The sequence below is a fragment of the Amblyomma americanum genome, chromosome 9 (genome assembly GCF_052857255.1).
Source record: "Amblyomma americanum isolate KBUSLIRL-KWMA chromosome 9, ASM5285725v1, whole genome shotgun sequence".
In the NCBI taxonomy this organism is placed as follows: Eukaryota; Metazoa; Arthropoda; class Arachnida; order Ixodida; family Ixodidae; genus Amblyomma; species Amblyomma americanum.
The window spans coordinates 92,191,901-92,200,048 of record NC_135505.1 but is presented as its reverse complement, the minus strand read 5'-3'; positions in this window follow the sequence as shown (position 1 = coordinate 92,200,048).

The window sequence follows — 8,148 nt, the reverse complement described above, 5'->3', positions numbered from 1 at the left end:
GGAAGGCAATGCTGAAAATTGAAAAAAAAATCATGACAGGCAAATAAAGTCCGCCTTAAAAGTATGACGCACAATAGTTAATGGGCTAATGCCCATAGATGCAGAATTAGCCAATCTCTACTTTACATTCATGGAATGCTGGTAGTCCACACACTTCTGGCGCAGTGGAGAAACGATGCGCCACTGCCCCGGTAGGTGGCTGTTTCAAGCGCAGCCACCGCTTTGGCTTGCGAGACCAAGGTTTTTATTCCCAAGCAACCTCTAACTACCAATCAATAATTTAACTGCTGCATGCCAGTCGATAACTAAGTCCGAAACCAGAATCTGCTCAAGGCGCAGCAGAACCAAACTATCTTTGACGAAATACACAATGAAGCAAGGAACATAATTTACAGAACCCACTGCGGTTACAAAAAACGTACCTCGTTTTGTCACCAAGGTATATTTTTCTGCTAACCCTTCAGTTGTCATATTCTGCCCAGAGAATTAATTGGTTGTGTAACAGGTCTCTTCGTCGGCTACCTTGCGGTTATTAACTTTCATAGCTCTGCCAGTTCTATTCTGTCTGCAAGGTTAGACGCTTTCATGAGTTGGCGTTTCTTAACTAGATCTTTCGTATCACTAATAGCGTGCCGGCGTCCTGTGAGATTATCGTTCATTGTTTGAACATTAAGATCGTGTTCTTCAGATAGAGCCAAATATCTGTTCTGCAGCGATATCCTGAATTCCTTTACTTTCCTTCTTAACCCTGACTCGTTAATGATCTTCCGCTTCAGTAATTCCTTCCGTTCCCTCTTTAGCTCTAAGCTAAGTCGAGACCATACTATTCTGTGGTCACTACGATGCACCTCTCCGAGGACCTCCGCATCCTGCACAATACCAGGGCGAGCGCATAGTGTGAAGTATATCTCATTTCTAGTTTTTGCAGTTGGGGCTCTTCCACGTCTACTTCCTGACCGCAGACTTGGTCAGTTGATCCGCAACCGCTGGGGACTGAGGGCCGAGGGTTGATTAGTTTGCCATTAGGAGCTTGCGGCCAAGTACTACACCAGGGTGGCCAAATCATGCTTTGGTGAAGAAGTCTATTCTCGGTTCTGGTCACCGAACTCAAACCGCGCCCCAGACCTGACTATGCAATTTTATTGACACGCATTTTTTAGCATGGTTCACATTTCAGGGGCACCGAGATGTAAACCCCGGTCTCTTGCACGCGAGGCGGATGCTCTATTTTTAAGCCATTGATGCATCCCACTCAATCACTGCATCCCACTCCTGTAAACCTCGCCGTCGTCTTTTTCCGGCAGGCCTGCTCCTTGCGTGGAAACCGGCCCGCCTGCCGTAGATATCCGCCGCACTACTATGGCCTTATCGACTCTACAAAAGTAGTGGCATTGGTCGATTGCCCAATCATAACACTGCTGATCAGGCGATAGCGTGTAAGTTTTTAAGACTGAGAAAAACTCATTGTCTTCTTTGATTAAGCGCACAAAATCAAGCACGTCCTTGGAAAACTGAGGTTGAGCGCTTGCTGTGCTCGGGGAATAAAGGGTCAACGTTACATCACTGCTCTAATCCCTTAAGTGTCTGTGGAATTGATATCAAGCTCTCTGAGCTATTTTCGTAACTCGTCAGCCGCCGCGGTGGCTCAGTGGTTATCGCGCTCGGCTGCTGGCCCGAAAGACGCGGGTTCGATCCCGGCCACGGCGGTCGAATTTCGATGGAGGCGAAATTCTAGAGGCCCCTGTACTGTGCGATGTCAGTGCACGTTAAAGAATCCCAAGTGGTTGAAATTTCCGGAGCCCTTCACTACGGCGTCTCTCATAGCCTGAGTCCCTTTGGGACGTTAAACCCCCATAAACCAAACCAATCCAACCTTAACTCGTCAATTTTCAATTAATTGCTTGAAAATTTCCTCAGCAACTTGCTCGGTGCCTTTTTTGACAGCCGTGACTGAAACTAGGCAGATCCGTGGTTTATTCAGGTAAAAAAGTGACTAGCAATGCGTGCTGACCACACAGTGTGCGTTGCTTAGTAGTGTTGAGGCCCGTAAAGCAGAGCTGCTATTCTGTTAGTGTGATCTGCATCACTGGGGCGCCAGATGATGTTAAATATAAATAGGAAGTGCCGTCATGTCTTAATGTAGCATGGAAATCTGGCAGGCTCAAATATCTGTCTTTAAAAGGTGGCAAGGCCAGACGGCTGATTCCGCCTCGGTTCTTGTTCTGCAAAAAATGCTTTCTTCTGGCTATTCTCGGTTTTTATTTACCCGAAAAGCTGGTATATAAAAAATAAACTGCGACAGCGCCGCTATAAAAGCTGGTGCCACCGACAACGAGGCGTAACCTTCCGAGCGACTGCGAACGCTATCGCCAATCTTGCTAAGGGTGAAGGCTGCAGCTTCAACGGCATGCTCTGCCGGCTCGCCAAGCGTGGCTGCCGGGCTTCTTGGATAATCGGAGGTAGTTTACATCCTACAGCCGTCTCCTACATTATGAGTCGCAGCCTACAAACTGCTACCATGGGAGACGGCCCACCAATAGCCACGCCCCAACTACCGACTGGACCTCACCGCGTACTTCCTCGCCCCAGCGCTGCTTCTTGCTGTAAGTTCCCGGCTTTAGGACGTGGCGGGTGTAACATTGCTTACCATCCTGCCAATACCCCGGCTTTTGCGCGCGACTTTCTTGCAGCTTCCAAGATTCTGCAGCTTTCCAGCATGCTATAGCCTTCCTGTCCTCAATCTGAGTCGCCTGCTCGTTATGAACACAGACCCTTCTCGAAGTCTAATGTTTGACGGAAACCGGTCTGGTCGGGATGGTACATGACGAAAATAGAAGGCGCCGACCAAAAGAACGGATGGGATGACGTTTCGGCTCTCCCACAGGAGCCGTGTTGTCAACAAGGCTCCTGTGAGGGAGCCTTGTTGACAACTTTCTCTTTATTCATATAGACACATTCTTGTTTAGGGCGTGAGCACTACTGGCGTTTCGGCTGTCTGCCCACAGTTGATTGCTTGCCGCCAGTTTTCTAGACACTATATTTTTTCGTCGCGCGCCGTCCGCGCTGAGCGGGAATCTCAGTATCAGCGTTATTACAAGCGCTGGTGCCACCGACAACAAGGCGAAAGACCAGAGCGAGCACGAACGCTGGGGCAGACCACAACTGCCTCGCACCTGATCAAGGCAGCAGTGTCGACGCTCCCCTCTGCCGGCTCACAAGCCACGCCTACCGTTCCAGTTCAATAAACCGAGGTGGTCTACTTCCTGCAGACGGGTACAGCATCCTCACCAACCTCACTCTACAAAATTAAATGATTACAGTGCGTGATGCTTACCTACTTATGTAAGACGCATTGATGGGGCTCTCGGCACATGTTTCGGCAATGAAGGACGAGCAGGTGTATAAGTTTTTTTTTGTTTTTCGCTTCTTTGTAGCGAAGAGCCACTTGAGAGCAAAGCTACTGGCAGACATATATATAGCAGCGCTGCTGCCTTTATCTCTATGGGCTACCTCTTATTGGCCGCAGCCAGTGAATTTAATTTTGAAGTGATGCAGAAGTCGATTCACTTAGAGCTTAGCAAAAATCATTGAATTTGCTGCTATCCTCTTGCATAGCTAAGTAAAAGCAATACTTCATAATTTAGGTTCAGAGCTCTGTAGCGACTAGCCAACTTCTATGCGTTATTTTGAAAGTAACTTTAATAATATATTCTACCTAAAGATGATTTCGGTTGAAGCAAGTACCTCGAGCTTTATTTATCTGAGTGAAAGCTTGGCCTGATATCGAGCGCAGAAATGAAAAGAAATGTGACTTTTAGAAAGAATCCCCTTTATTTAGACGGTTTTTGAGGATTGCACTTGCGTAAAGATGTTCACCTCGCAAAATTATGCTGCCCACTTAAGCAGTGTTCACCAGCAGGTGCTTATAGTTCGCCAACTCTCCTGAAAACGGGTTCTAACAAATGATATGACAAGTTCGTGCATGAAGAAATTCCAAGTTAGGTCTGTGTTTAGAGAGTGACATTGAGTAGTGACGCGATGAATTGAGATTTTATTACATTCCGCACAGCTTTTCAGATGCAGGGATACAGACGGACGTTCACATATGTGGCTCGCTTTTTCATCATCTGAACGCTCATTCCTTGGAGGTCAATGTAGCCAGAGCTTTGACATTTCGTTTTTTGACAGCTACGGAAACACTGCACGATGTGCTGACATTCTCTTCGTTCGAAGTGCACAGTAACTAGGGACTGAACTTCGCGTTTCAAACCGAAACTAAAAGCTAAAAACTACGCCGAATTCGGTTTCTCAAATAGGTTTCAAATTAAAAGGGTAGTGTCCTAGAAATGCACGCCTCAGCGGTTTGTCTGTGGAGCAGGAGTTACACTCAGGGATAGCATCATTAACGATGACAGATTGTAAGGGGCGTGGCGAGACTGTACCGTTGGATACCGGCGTACCGCTCTGCGCTTTCAGGCATTACTTACAGCTGAAAAGCACTTGCAGTAGAGACGTAAAAAAGTCTAATCTCGCTTGACGGCAACTAATTTCTTGAATTCACATGCAACACTCTCCAATTTCTCCGACTAACTCTTGTGGTTCGACAAAAATCTGCACAATAAATCCTTGGACACCGGATGGCCGTTTGCGACTCAGATGACAAGCAGCAGACATGCGCTGGAATTTAAAATAACAAATCATGATAGACTCATTGCTACGGAGCAGCGCGCAATGACGCACTGCGCCGCGAGTTGGAGAAGCGAGGCGCCAACTTGCCCGATTAACCGTTCTAGCACAGCCTTGATCCAGTATTCTGCAGTTACGTGCGGGATATGCATCTGCACAAGAAGGCATCCAGTATCACATCAAAATAAAGTTCAAATTGCAATCAGTGCCTTAACAAGAATCATGATTGGTTAGTTCGTTCATAACAACGAAAACTTAAGAAAGCGCGCCAAACAAGATAGCAAGAAAGAAGCGGGAATGCCGCTTCTCATTCTCCTCATCCAGCCCTTTCAACGAGACAGCGTTAGAGGCCCCGTTCTGCAGAAGATTCCTTGTCGGCGTTTGCGGTGTGGCGCTGTGAGCGAACATTCACGATCGTGACTCGGATAGGTGATATCCAGAGAGCAACCTAGGATGCAGATGGGCCACCTAGGTCACGTGCCCTTGCGGCGTCATAACATTATTGCTGGGAGCACCTGACATCGCAGGGCAGGGGAGCATAGCTTAACCGCTGCACCACTGCGCTTGAAGAGGCATGAGGATTGCCAGGGATATCTGAATGCAAAGTAGAGAAATACCTTCTGCACATATGAAAAATAACGCATTACGCTACCACATTATAAAATTAAGGCAGAGCTTAAGTGTCTCCTTGATTTTTTTGTTTTTGTTTGCTTCCAATCAACATATTATTTTCATTCACTTGCCCACAATGTTTTGTAAGGCAGGAAATTGCAAGTCTGATATTAACTGAGAAGCTCCACTCTGCACTAACTGAAGGCTGTCTTTTTTCCTCACACAGTAGTACAGCGACTGTGGGTGTAAATTCGTGCGATTCCACACTTTCACAGAGAATAAAAGATGTGCTTAACACCTATCTTTGCACTGACAAGTGTGATGTAGCTACTCGCGAATCTATAAGAGACGCGTTTTGTTCGAATTCGTGGGAATAAAAATATGGAAAAAAGAAAAACTAAAACATTTCTCGTGGCAGCCACGAGTAACCATCATCGCAAAATATTCATAAGGCATGATTCAATGATTCCGCCTATCTATGAAATATATCAGGCGTGAGTAACGAAAGGAAAATATTCACAATATTAACATCAAGCCCGGCAGCTTGAGCAAGCAAAACAACCGGCAAAACAAAACTTTCATTCCCGAGAGACATTCGCATAGAAACGCAGCCCCCAAACGCAGCCCCCACATGGCGATGCGTTTCACAACATGCAAAATATAAAAAAATAGCCCAAGCTGTTATCAAGAGCGAAACGAATTGTCTATGTTCTATGTAGCATGCGGTTTAAAGTACACCCATTTCATAGGTCATCCTTAAAATTTCAGTGCTTTCCGAATCGGCAAAGCGATGGAAAGAAGAGAAATAGCGCGCTGCATTTTTCTTACCCCTAATCCATTACATCTGTGGAGTAATGTGAATAACTGAACTGCGAAATTGTTCTCCTTGGGTTCTTTTAGGGTGTAGAGATGAATAAATCATGTGTGAGGGCTAAGTATGCGGTATAGTGAAATTGAGGACTGTTATGGCGAGTGTGAGTACTCGGGGATACGTGAAGTTGAGACACTTCAAATAATATTGCCGCGAATCTTTGTAGTGTTTGCTCATTCTTCAAAGCTACCGGCACGCCGCTTTATCGCATTGTTTGCGATGCAAGGCGCGACCAGATTTATCATGCTTGTTCGCACCCAAGCGGAGCCAATTCTAGGTTCCAGAATGTTGTAGTAGGTTTGCACGCCGTATCTCAAAAATTCGCTGCCAGCTTTAAATTGAGCACGGCCAACAGCGGCGGGCATTCTCTTCGACGACCGCAGAGCACGCTTGTTGCTACGCCGCCGCCAAGTTATTCAGTCCGTAGTGGGCGCAAGCCAACCCAATAAACAGTTTTCTTTTAGAAGACCCTTTTGTCCGTCTTCATCGCTGCTTCGACTGCCGTCATCACTACGTGACATATGGTGGAGAAGCGGGTAGCCTTCCATGTTCCGGACGCCCCCTTCAAGTCGTGACGCCAGCCTCTTGCGCTTTGCTTCGGAGGAAGAGCATCCAGTTCACCGAACCAGCCGACGTCTCCATGGAGAGAAGTCTGAGATCGGGAACCTGCCGGACCGCACCGGGAACGAAAAGACGCTGCTACGAGCACCACAACTTCTCCAAAGATGTCGACACCGATCATACTGCAACAGCCGCGGGTACCACACGAGCTTTCAATGCAGCTCTATAGGCGAAGACCCCTATTTTAGCGCGTGACATTATTGAGCAAGTGGGATGATGCGGCAAAAATGGGGTATTCACCAATGTCGGGAGGAAAGAAAGAGGCGAACGGCTCTTCGAGTCCAGAATCCAGCTGCCGAACGAGTCCGTCTGCGGTTAAGTTGAAGAGATGAAGTGCCTCTTTCACCGCGCCGGCCCCGAGATGACCGAGGAAAAGAAAGTTCAGTGTTTAATGCGCGGCGTCAAAGAACAACTCTTCGGCAGCCTCGTCCGCCAGCCGCAAAAACAGACGAGGAATTCATTCAAGAAGCCTGCACGATCGAGAATACCCTCGACGTCCAGGCTCGGCAGTACAACCTCCCTTCCTCTGCCTGTGAAATCCGTCCGGACACGACGACCACCACCAGCGACAACTTACAGGAAGTTATCAGCGAAATCGTCCGCGAGGAGCTACACCGATTACTGCCATCCTCCCCACAGCCGAGAGCCGCGACTCTCATGGATACGTTACGGGAAGAAGTGAAACAGGCACTTGGCACCCCGACGGCCACAGAACCCCAGATCATGACCTACGCCGCTGCAGTACGCACTCCTCATCCCCAACGACAACCCCTACATCCTCTCCGAAATGAACAACTTGTTCCCGAGCGCCGCCTTCCTGCCCCCCCCCCCTCCCCCCCAGCCTATGAGCGACTCTCAAGCCCCAGGAAATGCGAAGCCTGGAGGACTTCTGACAACCCGCCGCTGTGCTTCCATTGCGGTGAGGCCGGCCATATTCTTCGTCACTGCCCATGTCGACATATCGGTCTTCGAGGATTTGCCGCTGACGTCGCACGATCGCGCTTCGGCCAAAGTCCGCAGGAAATCGACGAGTACCTGCGTCGAGAGGAGTACACGCCGAACCGCCTTTCGCGCTCACCATCGCCGTCAACATTGCGCTTTGCGTCGCCACGCCACAGCTACGCAGCCGCGGTACGAGGAAGCTCTTCCAGCCCCCGTAGGGCAAAAGTAAAGACAGCCACCTCTGGAGGTGAGTGAGGTTGCTCACGAGCGAAACGGCGAAGATCCTCCACCGACCACGCCCCATGAAGACGCTGCACTCACTACGCCGCATGAAGACGGTATATTGACTGCACCGACGCCGCACAAAAGGACAACTCCGACCACGACGTGAACTGCCTTCGAAACGACGCCGCCAC